At 42.6% G+C, this 14,800-nt stretch overlaps 1 protein-coding gene and 1 long non-coding RNA gene across 3 annotated transcripts in view; both read right to left on the reverse strand.

Annotated features, from left to right (window-relative positions):
• The window catches only part of LOC308479145, a 31,511-nt gene extending 25,125 nt beyond the window's left edge, over positions 1-6,386 (reverse strand). The window contains exons 1-2 of the long non-coding RNA XR_013987500.1: positions 6,104-6,386; positions 5,085-5,193 (exon numbers count right to left, since the gene is read on the reverse strand). This is a non-coding gene — a long non-coding RNA (uncharacterized lncRNA). The remainder of the gene's footprint in view (positions 1-5,084; positions 5,194-6,103) is intronic.
• Positions 1-14,800, reverse strand: part of ERI3 (ERI1 exoribonuclease family member 3) — a 203,336-nt gene that overhangs the window by 91,417 nt on the left and 97,119 nt on the right. The window lies entirely within an intron of this gene.

The raw sequence follows: 14,800 nt of genomic DNA on the forward strand, positions 1-14,800 counted from the left end.
AATTCCAAAACCATCCTCACCATTTCATCTCTAATATCTCATTCCCAAAGTGAGAGGAAAGGAGTTCATCAACTTATATCTAGGAGCTAGTAAAGGAGATGCTTCTGTCCTTGTCAGTGGTGGCTTCTTAATGAAGGGTGTCTCTAATCATTGGAAATTTATATTAAGACTGGAATACATGTCTTGTATAGCCCCTAGTACTGGCCAAAGTCAACGTCATATTACTAGGATAAATGCATCAGTCCAACCGAGTAAGTCTGCTTGGTTTTAGTTTCCTTCTTATATATCTTTAGACAAATGAACCACATTCTACTTCTATAATTTATATAATATCATTAGTGTACACAGCACTTTTATAGAGTTGCCTAATGTAAAACGTCAGTTGCCAACACCTTTGCATTATATAGGACAGCTTGGATCTTTTAAACAATCCAAAGCAGGTTTTCAACTCTCTCTATCACAGCTCTGCAAAAAAAGCAGCCTTGCTGGGGCAGCAAAACTACATAATCTGATAGAACAGCAGAGGAGATGGGGAGAACAAGCCTCGTAAGTAATAAAAAGGGGGGAAATAATAATGTAGGGAGATGAGCAAAGTGGAGTGAGGAACCTTGCTGGTCTTTTGTCTCTTTTATTTTTCAGCTAGACAAGCACCCTCACGCAATAGTCACACGGTATGGAAGAAGAACCAAGTTCACCAAATGGCATGGCAGAGCTAACCTATTGACATGGATACTGGTGGCTGCCAGAATTTCAGCTGCCTCAAAATGGAAAACCTTAAGGGACTTGCAACTCTTGCTGTGGTATAAAATAATGTGGATTTTAGCACTAGCTGAAAAAAGAATGCATGAATTAAGTGTTGCTAAAGGCTTGGAAGATCTTGAAAATTTCTAAGCTGTTTAGTGGGATTTTATCTCATATATATATATATATATATATATATATATATATACACACACACACACACACACACATACACACACACACACACACGACAAATACAGACGTACAGGACTCCCTCTCAACAGTACAACATGAAATCTGGCTTTCCTAATAGTCTTAGGTATTCCAGATATAGTGTGCTGGTTTTTTGTATTTGTACTTCTATTGTTTTTATTCCATTTCTTTGTTTGACTTACTTCAATAAAAATTATTTTAAAAACCAATCAAATCTTAAGCAATATTCAATAGGTGCTGGGAACACTTGTATGATCACATTTGATACAGGAATTGCAATAGAAAGATTTCCTTTAGTTTAAGAGTAGTGGGAGCCTTATTTTCATTGTACAAAAATGAAATTCTAATACTGAAAAGAGTGAGGGAAGTCTGGATCCCACACTACAAATAGGTAACAATTGCATCTTTATTGCACACAATATGTATGTGCACTCAAACCTGAGCCCTGCAGGTTTAAAATCTCAATTGCCCCACCTTGTGTTACCATCTAGCTTCTGCCTGGATACTTTATCTGAATCAAATGCCGGCAGTGTTTATAGAGCAATTGCTGTGTGTTCTCCACTTGCACAGTGATGAAGATTTCACTTAAACTCTCAACATCTGCACATTTCAACTAAATTAGGCCATTCGCTATAAAAGAACACAATGACAGTAATGGAATAATAACAGCATTAATAAAACACAACAATCCTTGGATGAGGAGCAGATGCATTCACAAGCTTCAGAGACAGAGGGAGGGAGAAAATGAGGCTGTTTAGAAAGTCATACAATGCATATTCAGGTCTTGGGGGGGGGGGTGACCAACAACGAAGACAGGGTCAGGAGAAAATTGTATTTTAACCTTACAAGAAAGTCTTCCTGACTCCAGAAAGTTCTATTCTCACCAGAGGAAAAGGTTTCCTTGGAAAAACATAAGTTTGTAATGGGCATCCAAGGAGCATGAACACACACACACAGAGAGAGAGAGAGAGAGAGAGAGAGAGAGAGAGAGAGAGAGGTGGGGGACCTGCAGCCCTGGAATCACATGCTGCCCTTAGCCTAACTTTAAAAGCCCTTTTCAAGCAATCAGTTTGAACCTCTGGCATGAGGAGCTGCCAGACAAGGAACACAAGCAGCAAGGAGAGAGACGGAGATCAAAAGGGTGGCAGGAAGTGAATGTTAAGGGGTGGCCCTGCCCGCAATCACTACTAGTTTCTCGCTTCATACCACCATGTGGCCCTTGAAATATCACCTGTGAGGCCACCAATAGCAAAAAAATAAATAAATCCCCATCGTCCTCTCCTTATCTACATTAAAGTACTCCAAATTCTACTGTTGGGAAGCCTTGTGGGCCAAACAAAATATGCAAAAGGGCAATTTGCAATAATCTACAGGCGGTAATAAAGTTCACTAGCTGGCAAGGGTTCTTGAACTGCACTGGGCAAACGAGTAAATGCCGAAAAGATTTATTTAGGGGGGAAACAGAATACAAAATGAGGTGCACACCACACAAAAATTGCACGGAAACTGAGTTCGAATACCAACTCAGAGATAGAAAACATTATGACAAGACAGAATTCTGAGTTAGCAGAGCTAAAATAGAGTCAGTAATCAATTGGCAGGTAAATATTTCCACCATCAGACAGCAAAGCAAGTCTCCCCTTCATAGCAATGGCTTAGGAAAATTAAATATCCTCCAAAATGCTGTTTCCCAAGGAATAGATTCATACCTTTTATCAGAGGTGAAAGCCCAGTTTCAGTTGTAACTAATGACCAGTGAGCCAGATGAGACCCAAACTGGAAAAGGTGACTCACATATTAAAACCCGATTCTCAATGTGGATGATGATGGTGATGTGGGCGTGTGGGTTGGGACTGGCAAGTAGGTAGGAGGCCAGGTACAGTAGCTTCTTCAAAGCTCCCAGATGCTTCACTTGAATCATAGCCTCAATCTGCCACCTCCTCCTTACCAATGCCAATCAATATCCCACAATTTGAATGACTCCTCCTTCTTTGTTCCACTATTTTGCAATTAGGTTGCAATATAAGACCTGTTTTTCCCCCCAGTTGAATCTTCCCCAAAAAGACAGACAAGCCTAATTTGCCCAGTTCATTCAGTTAATTTGCTAAATTTGGGTTTGGCATTCCAATGAATGAAGGTCTGTACCCAGTTTCCAGAAGCTTCAACAAGTTACACAATGTTGCGTTCTGATCTCTATATTTGAAGTGGTCTCACACGTTCACTTCGCCAACTACTACTTGGCAAAGAAAGTGATTAAGGTTGTGATTTGCAGTTTATTTAAAGGAGTGGACACATGGAGGTTCAGTTATTTTAAATACCCACAGCTACCACTCTTCTCAGAAGTGAAAGGCTGAAACGTGCTTACTTTTATTCCCTTTTCTTTTATCAATGTGCTCCTTTAACTTTTATGTTCTGAATCATTCTGAAATTGCCTTTGGGTTGAACAATAACATGAAGGACATTTTGCCAGCTTCTTTGTGAATTATGAGCATGCCAAAAAACATCCCTCCAATTTGTGAACAGAGGAAATAATTGTCTCCCCCTTATCTGCCTCATCCTCTCACATAATAAAGCAGCAAAAATAAAACACGTAGAATTCTAACACTCAAAATGAAGCTGCAATCATTAAACAAACATTGAAATACATGATAATTCAGCCCAGGCAGAAAATGCACCTATCATGCATGCAGGGGTATCATAGTCCTGTTTTTTTCTGCCAAGTTATCTAGTCTGGCTCAGTATTTCTGCCAATATTACCTGTGGCAGTTAGCATTGCTCTAAGGGCAATTTTTGAAAGGGTGGGGGAGACAGTATTTCACCTGTTTAGTTGCAGCTGACCTAAATGCACAAGCTGAGCGCACTATCTCTACTCATAATTTCTTAACAGAGCTAAGAGAAAGGGGGAAATGAAAGAGACCAAAGAACCAGTTGCCCAGGACACAAACAAGGTTGCAAAAATCTTTGTTGACACTACAATTTCTTCTTCCTCTGCTGATTTTTAGCCATCTCTGCTTCTCCCCTGAGGTGCCTCAGGTGATTGAATGAAATACAACCCTCAGCTCCAATAAGCGTATTTCAATTACATCTGTCAACACATAACGACGTAATGATATATCATGTGATATTAAATCCATGGTAATCATATCAGTGATTTTTTTATAGTGTGCTAATCATGTTATTACATCTCAATAATTAACAACAGAAGATCTGGAAATCTCCGTTACTGTGCTCATTATGTCCTGTGCTGCATATGAAAAGCCCATAGGATGCCAGGAGGGCAGAGACTGGACATCTTAGGCTCATGAGGCAACTGTCAGGCACTGAATGGGAAGAGCAAGAACACACCAAGTATGAGATGATGGTGATGGTATTTTTGCCTCTTGTGTCTTCTAGAATGAAGGCAGACAAGTCAATGACGAGGGAGGAAAGAGATGAGCAGCAATGCTACCACTGTGTGTTTCAGACTGAAATCATCATTAGTGGCTATCATGATTAAATCTTAGGTTTAGGTAAGGAAGAAGCACAGCATATATGTGACCCTCTCTGTCCCCAACCAGTACAGATCTGCTCAGCAGCCAGTATTCTCCTCCTTTACCTGCCTATGGTAAAACTAAAGATCAACCCTATTCGACTTTTATGTGACTAAAAGGGTGGGGAACGCAAGTGTCAAAATTAATTCAGATTACAGCATATCATACCCTCCAGAAGAGGGCAACCTACTGCCTTCCTCCAATGAATTTGTTGGAACTCATCCTTAAACCGTGGATCAGTGCTTTATTTACATGGGAACTGTTTGCTCAGTGGGCCAACTGATCCATTCTGCAAGCAGGAAATCATAGTCTTGGAGAGCAAGCTGAGTGCCCAGGCTGCACACTCCTAAAGTCAAGATGGCTGTAAGATGTACAGAGAGAGATACAGGGATTATGTGGTTCCAAATCCAAACTGGGGAGAATGGTGTTTTTTGGGAGGTATATTCCTAGCTTGCCTGGAAGAGGACAAGGTATTCAAAAGTTACCTGAGGGAGAGAAGGCTACTCTCTGGCTGCAATAGAGCTTTTACACTTATCCCATTTGCAGCCTGATCAATCTAGCAGTTTCCACTCATGAGCTGATCTGAGAGAGCCTCATTACCTGCCTTAAAGTTGCAGCCATGCACTTAGCTCTTAAAGATGGGATTTCAGGAATATCTGACTGATCATTTCTCTTCTCATTTATTTCTGCTGCCCTGAACCAATTCAACCTGTAAAGTCGAAAGAGGAAGAATAAGTTGGAACATATTTGCAGAGCTCCTGCCACACTCTGCTCTTGACTTCCTGCATCCTTTTGCAAATCACCCCTACTGGATGCCATGCAAGTGGGGAGCTATGCCTACCAATTGTGTCAAATGGTAACAAGGAATAGAAGATGCCCCACTCCATTGCTGGCGAAGGGAACAGAACACTATCAGGGAAGCCCATTGAGTCGCAATACCTGAGAATCTCTCCCAAGAAGTATGAAGCTTGTCACACTGACAAGACTACTCTTGCCTCAGTGAGATAGAAACTGCTAGCCTTCTGTCTGGAAGCAGGGAAAAGAAGTGTCTCTCCACCACCAGAGGCTACAAACCAAATTTAAATAAAATAAAAAACAAGTTTTGTTTCTCAGGAACAGAATTATGGACCAGATTTTGGACTGTATAGTATGGTCATATTCCTTAAAAAATGTTTAGGGGTACTCTCATTTTGACTCAAGAAAATCACCATTTTATAGTTCAAATTGGGAAAAATAAATACGGTAAATGGACAAAAGAACAAAGATTCACAAAATGTTTAGGGGTATGCGTACCCCCAGGAAAAAAAGCATTGGTCATACCATTGGTCTTAAAATATCTGTACATTTCGTGTGTGAATCCAGGAAGCTGCTTTATCCTGAGGTCAGATCTAAGGCCAACCCTAGTTATTTAGTGACCGATGTGGTACAACCCTCTTTTGGGCCTAAATCACTTCAGCTTTGATACAATAGGTTTCTTGTTTGAAGACCCGCATATATACACATCCAATACAAAGAGAACATCCCTTGTAAAAATCCTCCTCTCTGAGATTGTCAGACAAGACAATTAGCCATCTCTGAGGTGGAACCATTTTTGTGTAATGTGCACACAGGCAACTCACCATGCGAAAACCATGTGACAAGGGGCCTATGAAAGCCTTGCACTGTGTCAATCACAGTACATTTCATCTCATCAGCAGTTCCTGGCACTAGGAGAACAGAACCTGTAGATTACAAGTCAACAAACACAGTATCTCAGTCAACACTACAAGGATCCACTTTACTGACCGTTATTAGCACCACCTTGACATTGCCTGTGAAAAGGGTTCAGTGACAGGAACATACTCTGTTAGGGGCCAGTCCACAGGAGCGGCTTCCCCTGTATATGGGGGACTATGGCCTATCCTCGGAATGCAGCAAGAGTGGAATGCATTGTGAGCCAGGGTAGACATTAATAAAGCCATAGCCATTTCTGTGACCACAGCAGCACTTTACAAGAACTGATCCTGGTTGCCCTTGTGTAACAACCCAATTTCACAGAAACATTTCCCTTTGCAATCATGATTGAAGAGAACCTGCATCCGTACATAAGGGAGAAACAGCAACAGTAAGTAAAGAAGAACAACGCAATCAGGAAATGCTTCATTACTTTGTACTTTCAGTTAAAACAGGCAAAAGGGAGACCATTCTGCTTACCCATACAAATCTTTTACATACAAGAAGTGCTGGAAAAAATATTCAAGTTGCATATGTCAATCCAGCTCCATACTTTTTTTCTTGGTCCCTGCCCTCTTTGCTTTTATTGAATGTCATCTGATGAAGAGTTGGAGAGGGGGCTCAAATGTGTGCACACTGTTTTGTAAGATATTCAGGTTGTTGTAACAAAGGTGTTGCTCTAATAAAGATTTTGAATTTTCTCCTATAGGCCAAAACAGCTACCTTGCCTGTGGCACCTGCAACAGTGCCAGTTTCACAGATTGAATCCATCGATAGTCTAAAGCAATCCCACAAGTAAACTGGTTTCAAGGTGTTCAAGACTTTATAAACTATGAAATAACTTTGAGGGAACTCTTCCCACACTCCATCTCTTAAGACTCCAACCAGACGCAAATATGGATAACTTGGTTAACCATCTTGTTTTCCTCTTCTTTCCCCAACTCTCCCAAACTGAGTACCTTGGCATCTAACCCAGGACTGGAGAAACTATCACCTTCTTGATATCATTGGACTACAACTCCCATCATTCCTGACCACTGGCAATGCTGGCGGATGCTGATAAGAGCTGCTCTTGATCTAGCCTAATGAAGGTTTCTGAAGAACTACAAAACATTGGCTGACCTACAAAACCTATTGACCTAATGTGTATTTTGGAATTTATTTCTAGGTAGAATTTGATGTGGACACCACACTAGCTACACTGCTAGAGCTTTTATTTAATTTTCAGTAAACGTTTGCCTCCTTGAAGTACAATCTTTTTAATAGTGGGCATGCCTCATTAACTCTGCCTTGAGAATCAGAAGCAGCAAATGCAGGATGGTGTGGTACTACTGGGGAGGGGAATGTCCATTATTTTGCTGTTAAAGGGAGACTTTCAGAGAAGATCCTGCAAGAAACCATTTTGTTTTCCCTAAGTTTGAAATCACTCATATCATCCCAATTCCACCCTACTCCACATGTGACCAACTAACAATAATGAAGTTGGTCAAGACTTGGAAACAACTTATATAAGGTTAAACTCCTGTCCATCAATGTTTGACCCGACCTAAATGGAATTCAGATTATTCTTTGAACCCAGTTCGTCAACCTGGTCAGTTTTCTTCTATCACTTGCAGGGGGAAAACCTTGGTAGGAAACTGTATGTACTCTAACCACATGCAAAACAGGGATGTACTAAATAGGCCCTTTGCTAATCTGGGGTGAAGCAAGTGGGGTTTAATTTTTTGCATAACTCACTGTTATATCCCTATGAATAGTGTGAGAAGAATATTTTTCTTCTTTAAAATTGCTTAATTTCTGAGATGGGTTACTGACCATTTGTTTTCTAGCTTATTTATGCATCCCTAAGGACTTGTGACATGAAAAGTAAAATAAAAGAGAGTCTGAGAATTCTGGATTCTGAGTTTCTTCCATATAGCCATAGTCATACAGAACACACACAGCTTTGTCTATATGAGTCAGGCACATGGAGGGAAATGTTCCTGTGTGGGTCTTCAGCCAGCACGACAGCATACAAATTTTAAATACTCAAGCTGTTCAAAGGATCAGCAGAAGGCCCCCTTATCACACTCATAATTTAGAATAGAAGCTCTTGTACATGATACAATCCCACACCACTGGAGTGTGTGTGAATACTGCAACCACGGGGGGTGGGCATTATGGGGAAGGAGAGATTGACAATATAATGGAACACTCTCACCAGACCATTGCCCACAGTCCCATCAGGGAAGCAATTAGGTGGTATATACCTAGGAAATCAGTCCCACACAGTTGCAACATTCACATCCACTTCCCAATGGCATGGGATAACACCATGATGCAGCATGGATGAAGGGGGGAATACTTTATTAAATCAGCTATAGTGGCATTGACACTTTAGATTCACAGTTAAACTAAAGAGAGAAAGACCTCATACTTTAAGCGTACTTCCAGACAGCACTGCTTTTCATGGGCAGTTGAGCATTGACTGTGTCACTACCACAGTGAATCTGCACAGCTTCAATCGGGGGGGGGGCAGAATAATACAGTCGTACCTTGGAAATAGAACCATTCCATAAGTCTGTTCGACTTCTGAAGCGTTTGACTTCCAAAGCGTGGCTCCTGCAGCCAATCGGAAGCTCCGTTGGATGTTCGGCTTCCAAAAGAACGTTTGAAAACCAGAACACTCACTTCTGGTTTTTGATCGTTCAGGAGCCGAAATGTACAAGTTACGACTGTACTGGCAAAAGCTGGAGGAAGAGGACTGATTTTCACATGTGTAAACCAACGTGAGTGTGCAATACTGAAAACTCACCACTAGGAGATAAGCATAAGTGGAGAAGCTGCAGCTGGAATGGAATCGCAAACCAATAGCCACTGTTAGACTTGTAATGATCTTACTCTCCAGTCCCATTTAGAAAGCACACCATATAACCAGTAGGTAATCAGCCAAACCACCACTGATGCACCATTCCAAGTTTGGCTCTGTCTCCTTCCTTGTTACCTCTCCCCAAACATTTAAACAAGGAATCCACGGCATGTCCAAAAGGTCCAAACCTTTCCAGATACATTCCAGTTTGAAAGCTGAAACACACCATCACAGTCACACATTACTAACATGCCAACGCAGAGCTTTCTTTGGCTTTCCCCATTGCTCTGTGCCCAGAACACACATCCCAGCAATCTCTCCACTGCAGCTTGCATTGCTGGGGCAGCCATGACCACAGCCACAATCCCGGGAAGGATCCTACCTCTGCACAAGGCTGTCCAAGAACTTGACAGGGCTCTGTTTGAAAAAAGCTGTTGAAAGAAATGATCTCTTTAAGTGCAATGGGGAGATATTTGTCTCCGATTTACCCTTGGCTTTTTGCTCTGGTTCAGGTAGGAGCGGCGTGGGATGGCTGGCAGATCTGAGAGCATGGCACGCCCCAGCGGGCAAAGCGCGCAGTGCGGAGGAATGCGAGAGTCAGTTTGGAGTGCTCTCCATTTATCAAACTCATGCAGCCCGCCAGCAGAGCGAGTCTTTCTATCATTACACCTCTCAAAATCCGATTCATACCACTAATCCTGCCTTCATTCCCCCAGATTAATAACATCTCTTTCAACCTTCACAGTGTGATAAATAGACAAAGAGAGAACAAAAGGAGAAACAGAAGTGAGGGAGAGAGCCAGAGCAACTCCAGATAATAAAGAGAACCAAGAAAGGGGAAAGGAGAAAAAAAAAAAGCGAAGAAAGAAAGAGAAAAGAAAAGATATCTGACCTGACTCTGCCATCTACCTTAACAGAACCTCAACGAGAGCCGGCTCAGCAGAGCTTTAGAGAATGTAAAACATTGCTCAAAAGAGAGAGGGCTCGTTAGCAGCAACTGCCAGCCGGGTGTTTGGCTGGAATCCTTTTCACTTCCAGCTTCGCTTTAGGTCGTAAGTGGTAATAAGTTTGTTGGTTTCTACTGCAGCTTCCCAATCTGCTCCCTTTAAGGGGAGATTTCCAGCGCATGCTCGCTTTTTCTTTTGCACAACAAGCCAGCCGTCCGCGGCCTTGCAGTAGCCTAGCACAGGATGCCACAGGTCAGGATGAAGATGTGTTGGAAGCCCAGAACTTGAGGAAACTGATGTTTCAGGTGGTCTCTTTCTGGTAGAAAAGACCAGATAAGAAGGGATGCCACGAATCAGCATGGAAGGGCACCAGCAGAGGAGACAGTGCCTGCGTGAAGCCCAAGCAGCTGACGTCAGAATGATTACATCCCTCTAATGCACAAACACTGGTTGTTACTTGTCTCCTTCTGTCAGAATAGGGCACTCCAAGAGGACATAATATTGAAGAGGCTATTCCAAGCAGCTAGGATTCATGAAAAATAGTGCCTTCATTTTGTAATGAGTATTAATAAAAAAGAGAGCATCTAAGAAATACTAAAGGAATAAAGTCTGTGGGGCTCAGTGCAGGAAGTACAATATCCCAATGGTCTGGTATTGCTGGGCTACATTGCTCATGTTCAACTGCATTCACACAAGCCTTGCAATTAGTTACCCATGACAAGTGATTATCTATTGGATTTGATATTTTTATACTTGGGTCTATTTGACCCAAAACCAACCCAATACCAGCTAGTAAGCAAGTGACTAGCTTTGCCAATGAGAAACAAGAAAGAGGTGTCAGCACACTAGGGAGAACCCTGAGGTTTGCAAACATAGGTGGCTTTAACACGAGGTTTAAAAACATACGGAAGGGGCCCCAAAAACAACCCAATGAGGACTGCTTTCTCTCTCACCTTCAGTTTCCCCTTGTTCAAATAAGGGAAATTGCGGGAAGGAAGAAAAGAAATAATAAAATATATCCTAAAATTAATGTCAGGAAAAATTAAGGTTGTAATGTGTTATGCATAGTTAAGGTGTAGGCAAATAAGTCTTTCCACTGAAGGTTCAATTCCTTTCCTGTTCTCTCCCTGTTAATTAAGATCATTAAGGCATATATATCCTCTTGCTGAGATGGTGCCCAAACCACTTTCCCCTGGAAAAAAGATGGAAACCATTGACATTGACTAGAGTACTCTCTACGCAGTAAACTGTGATGTTATATGCCTACTCTAAAGCATCTGGAACTGGACACTGTTAGAAATAATATAGCTATAATACAGGGCTAGATGGGCCATTGGTTTGACCCCCAAAAGATTGTTCTTATATTATGCACTGCTCCACTGATGTTTTAATAGTCTTTCATATCTCATCCCATTAACTATCCTGCCCCTGCTTAAATCCCTCAAAAAGCCTCATCTCGATCCTGTGCCTAACCTCCCTCTGTCTGCAAGGACCTTGGGTGTGCACTACTTCATGCATCATGTGGTGCAGAGCTAACACAGTATGTGCCAAATCACATCTACCACAGGTGGATTTTAATGCCATGTTAAATGTTGAGGCAGGATACTGCCCCCTTTCAGATACTGCCGCTTCAAAAAAAAAAAAAAAAAATCCCCCACAGAAGGCTAGGGTGGCTTTTAAAAAACTATTCTATATTACTTCAAGCTTTGAAGTACAGAGAATAGCAACACTCACATGCGGGTTGATTTTTCTTTTTAAATGCTGCCTTTATCAGAATAAATCTTTTCCTCCTCTGTATCACTGGAGATAGATAATCAAGTCAAAAAAGAAAGTCTCTTCTAACAATAGATTTCTTTTTCTTTCTGAACTTCAAATGGGAAACTCTTATCTCCAGCCACAGTTGACCAAGAGAAGAAAAGAACAGAACACACAGGCACACTCACCAAACCTTCCATTTACTCCAAAGGCCATGCTAACTCCACATACCTGCACCACTTCCCCCTCTGCTTAACAGAGAGAGGCATTCAGAACATTTTATAGGACGTATTTACTCACTAGAAACACTCTTGAAACCGAATGCTCCTTTTTGCTCAGAAGATGAACTTTGGTCTCTAAAATGGTATCTCGCCAGGTAAGTGTAGCTGCTCTGAGCATGAGAGATTTTCAAAGACATCTTCCATACCCAATCCTCTCTGACCAGCACTGTGAGCTTCCCAAAGGTATCTGGGGATCCAGATTTGGGAAATGTTCCCATTTTTTTTCGGTTCTTCATTGCCAGGTATATCTGGGGGGGACTCCTTTTGTTCCCATACAAAACCTTTAACCCTTTGAATTATCACTGGAGGTTACAAATCTTCTTAGGAGAATCAGGGGGATTTCATAAGGCACTGATTTGGAGAAACATAGGGCTAACCTATACTTAGCTTTTGCCCCGCTCTTTTCAGGCACAGGCCCATGCTTAAAAACTCTGAGTCCGAGCCTTTGTTTGTTTCTGCCCCAAGCTTGTTTGTATGTTTTTCTGTCTGTTTTTGCCTTGCTCTTTAGCACTCAATTGGAGCAAACCTCAATTCGAGTTTGAGCTTTAAAGAGCAGGTTTTCTGAGAGAAAGCTCCAGAACAAATGGGGGAGGGCGCCTCTCTTCAATAAAAAAAACAACCAGATATAAGTAGTTTAAGCCAGTGAAAATATGACTATATACAGCTACTAGCCCAGTAAAAATACAATCGTAAAACAAAATATTACAATTTCCTTTGTAATTTGTACAAAATATCAATTATTATACTAATGTCTATGGAAACACCACTGGCTTTCTCTGAGGAATCTGCATTAGAACAGTCGCAGAAGCCTCCCTCTCACACGGGATGATCTATCATACAAGGTACCCTCACTTCAAGCTGCCTGATGACTGATGTTCCACTAGCAGCATGTTGGGATTGGCTGAGCACCCAGACAAATGCTCTATAATCCCTTTTTTCCTCTCCTCCTCTGCCAATGTCTCCCATGAGAGGTGTGATGATAGACGGTGACATAACTGACTGTTCCCAATCAAGGTAATGTAAGTAATGACAGCTGACGTGATTCCTGGAACGTGTTTCCAGCGGTCGGCCTATCTGCTTTGCCTACTATAGCAGACCATGGCAGCGTGCACGGAAAGGGGGGAAGCGGGGGAAGAACAGGTCTTGAAAAAGTTAAAGAGTGCCTACTGGAAGCTCTAAAATGAAAAACTGCATCAAAACCAGGAGTACCACAAAGGCCCCATTAACACATAATCTGCCCCAGGAAAGAACTCCAGTAACCTAAACTCCTCTCATGCTTTGGTGGGAGTCCAAGAGGTGAAACTGTGTGACTAAGTGGTACCCACAGTCATGGTGACATGAACACCTGCTACTTGAAAACCTCCAAGCTCAGAATGGCTTCATATGTTACAGAAAAATGTGCCGGCAGGGAAGCAGAGATGTGGGGAATACGTGTCTGATTTCCACAGTTCATTCAGGCTCTGAAGCAGCAGTCCACAAATCTTGGCTGACATTATTAGTGACCATTCCCAGCCCTACGACTCCCCTGAGTTTTCTGCCATACACAAAAGGATCTATGGGTAAAGAGCAGTGGACTTCTCCCTTTGCACCAAGCTGGGAGACGCCCCAAAGCAGTCAGAATATTTTTGAACCCTGCAACTCAAATCCCAGCCTGGTACAGAGGACTGGAGGAAAGTCAATGCCTCACTCCACAACAAGCAAAAAGCGCTTCTCCCAAAGGTGACAGAGACTTCCCCATCCCACCCCATGACATAAAAGGAAGGTGACTGGGCTGCAATTCTAGTGGCTTTGGTTTGATAGGCAATGTGCAACTCTGGGGATGTCTGTTGAGTCTGCAAACCAAAAAAGCGGCAGCAAAAGCTGGCTGCTGTAGCTAACTTGATTTTAAAATGACACAATTGCTGCTGCACCTTATCCTTGTATAGCTTGGGGTCAGTGAGGCTGTCAAAGCAACAGCAGGGAGGAGGAATGTGAATATTTTCAGACAACAAATGTCATGGACAGGTTGGACACAGAGGAATGGTGGGAGCAACCAGGCAGGGTACCACCAAGGGAAGGAGGAGGCTCAGAGCCCGGAGAGTGGTGGTGGGATGACAGTGAGTGATTGGAGGGAGAAGACTGGGAAGAAGAAATGTCGGGAGCTGAAGGGTAAAGAGGCTTAGTGAGCTGGGAGAGTCTGTGGCAGAGAGAAGTCAAGAATCAGAGGCAGAAGCTGAAGCAGGCAAGTGGAAAGAGGGAGGCTAAGAGGCAGAGATGAGTCAGGCTGGTGAAGAGTCATGAGTGTCTCCGCCTCCTGCTGCAACTATTTCCCCTCACCCCTCACCACTTGTCTTCCAGAACCAGAAGAGGCATGAAAAGTGTTGAGGAGAGGTTGGCAGCACACAGGAGCAGTCTTTGATTGCTTGGGGAAAGCCCTGGAATGGAGTGGAATCATAGGCTGTGAGGAGGTGGGGACTTACAGCCTTGGCAACTGATTTTCATGGCCACCATGAATGAGCTGTTGTGCTCATGAGGCCCGACACTCAGCCAGATCTGTGAGGCCCGACACTCAGCCAGATCTGTGAGATCGTGTTTCTGTTAATGAAGAGTTAACTCCAACTTTGAACTGACCAGCACATTGCTATGACAACTAACAATGTAGGCCCCAAATACCTGAAAGACTACCTCCTTCCCTACAGGCTCCCCTGGGTGTTAAGGTTGGCAGAGGTGGGGTAGGGCGTGTCTCAGAAGTTCAAGTGGAGGTGCCCTGGGAGAGGGCAATTTTCATGGCAT

Source organism: Podarcis pityusensis (genome assembly GCF_964106645.2).
Source record: "Podarcis pityusensis genome assembly, chromosome: 6".
In the NCBI taxonomy this organism is placed as follows: Eukaryota; Metazoa; Chordata; class Lepidosauria; order Squamata; family Lacertidae; genus Podarcis; species Podarcis pityusensis.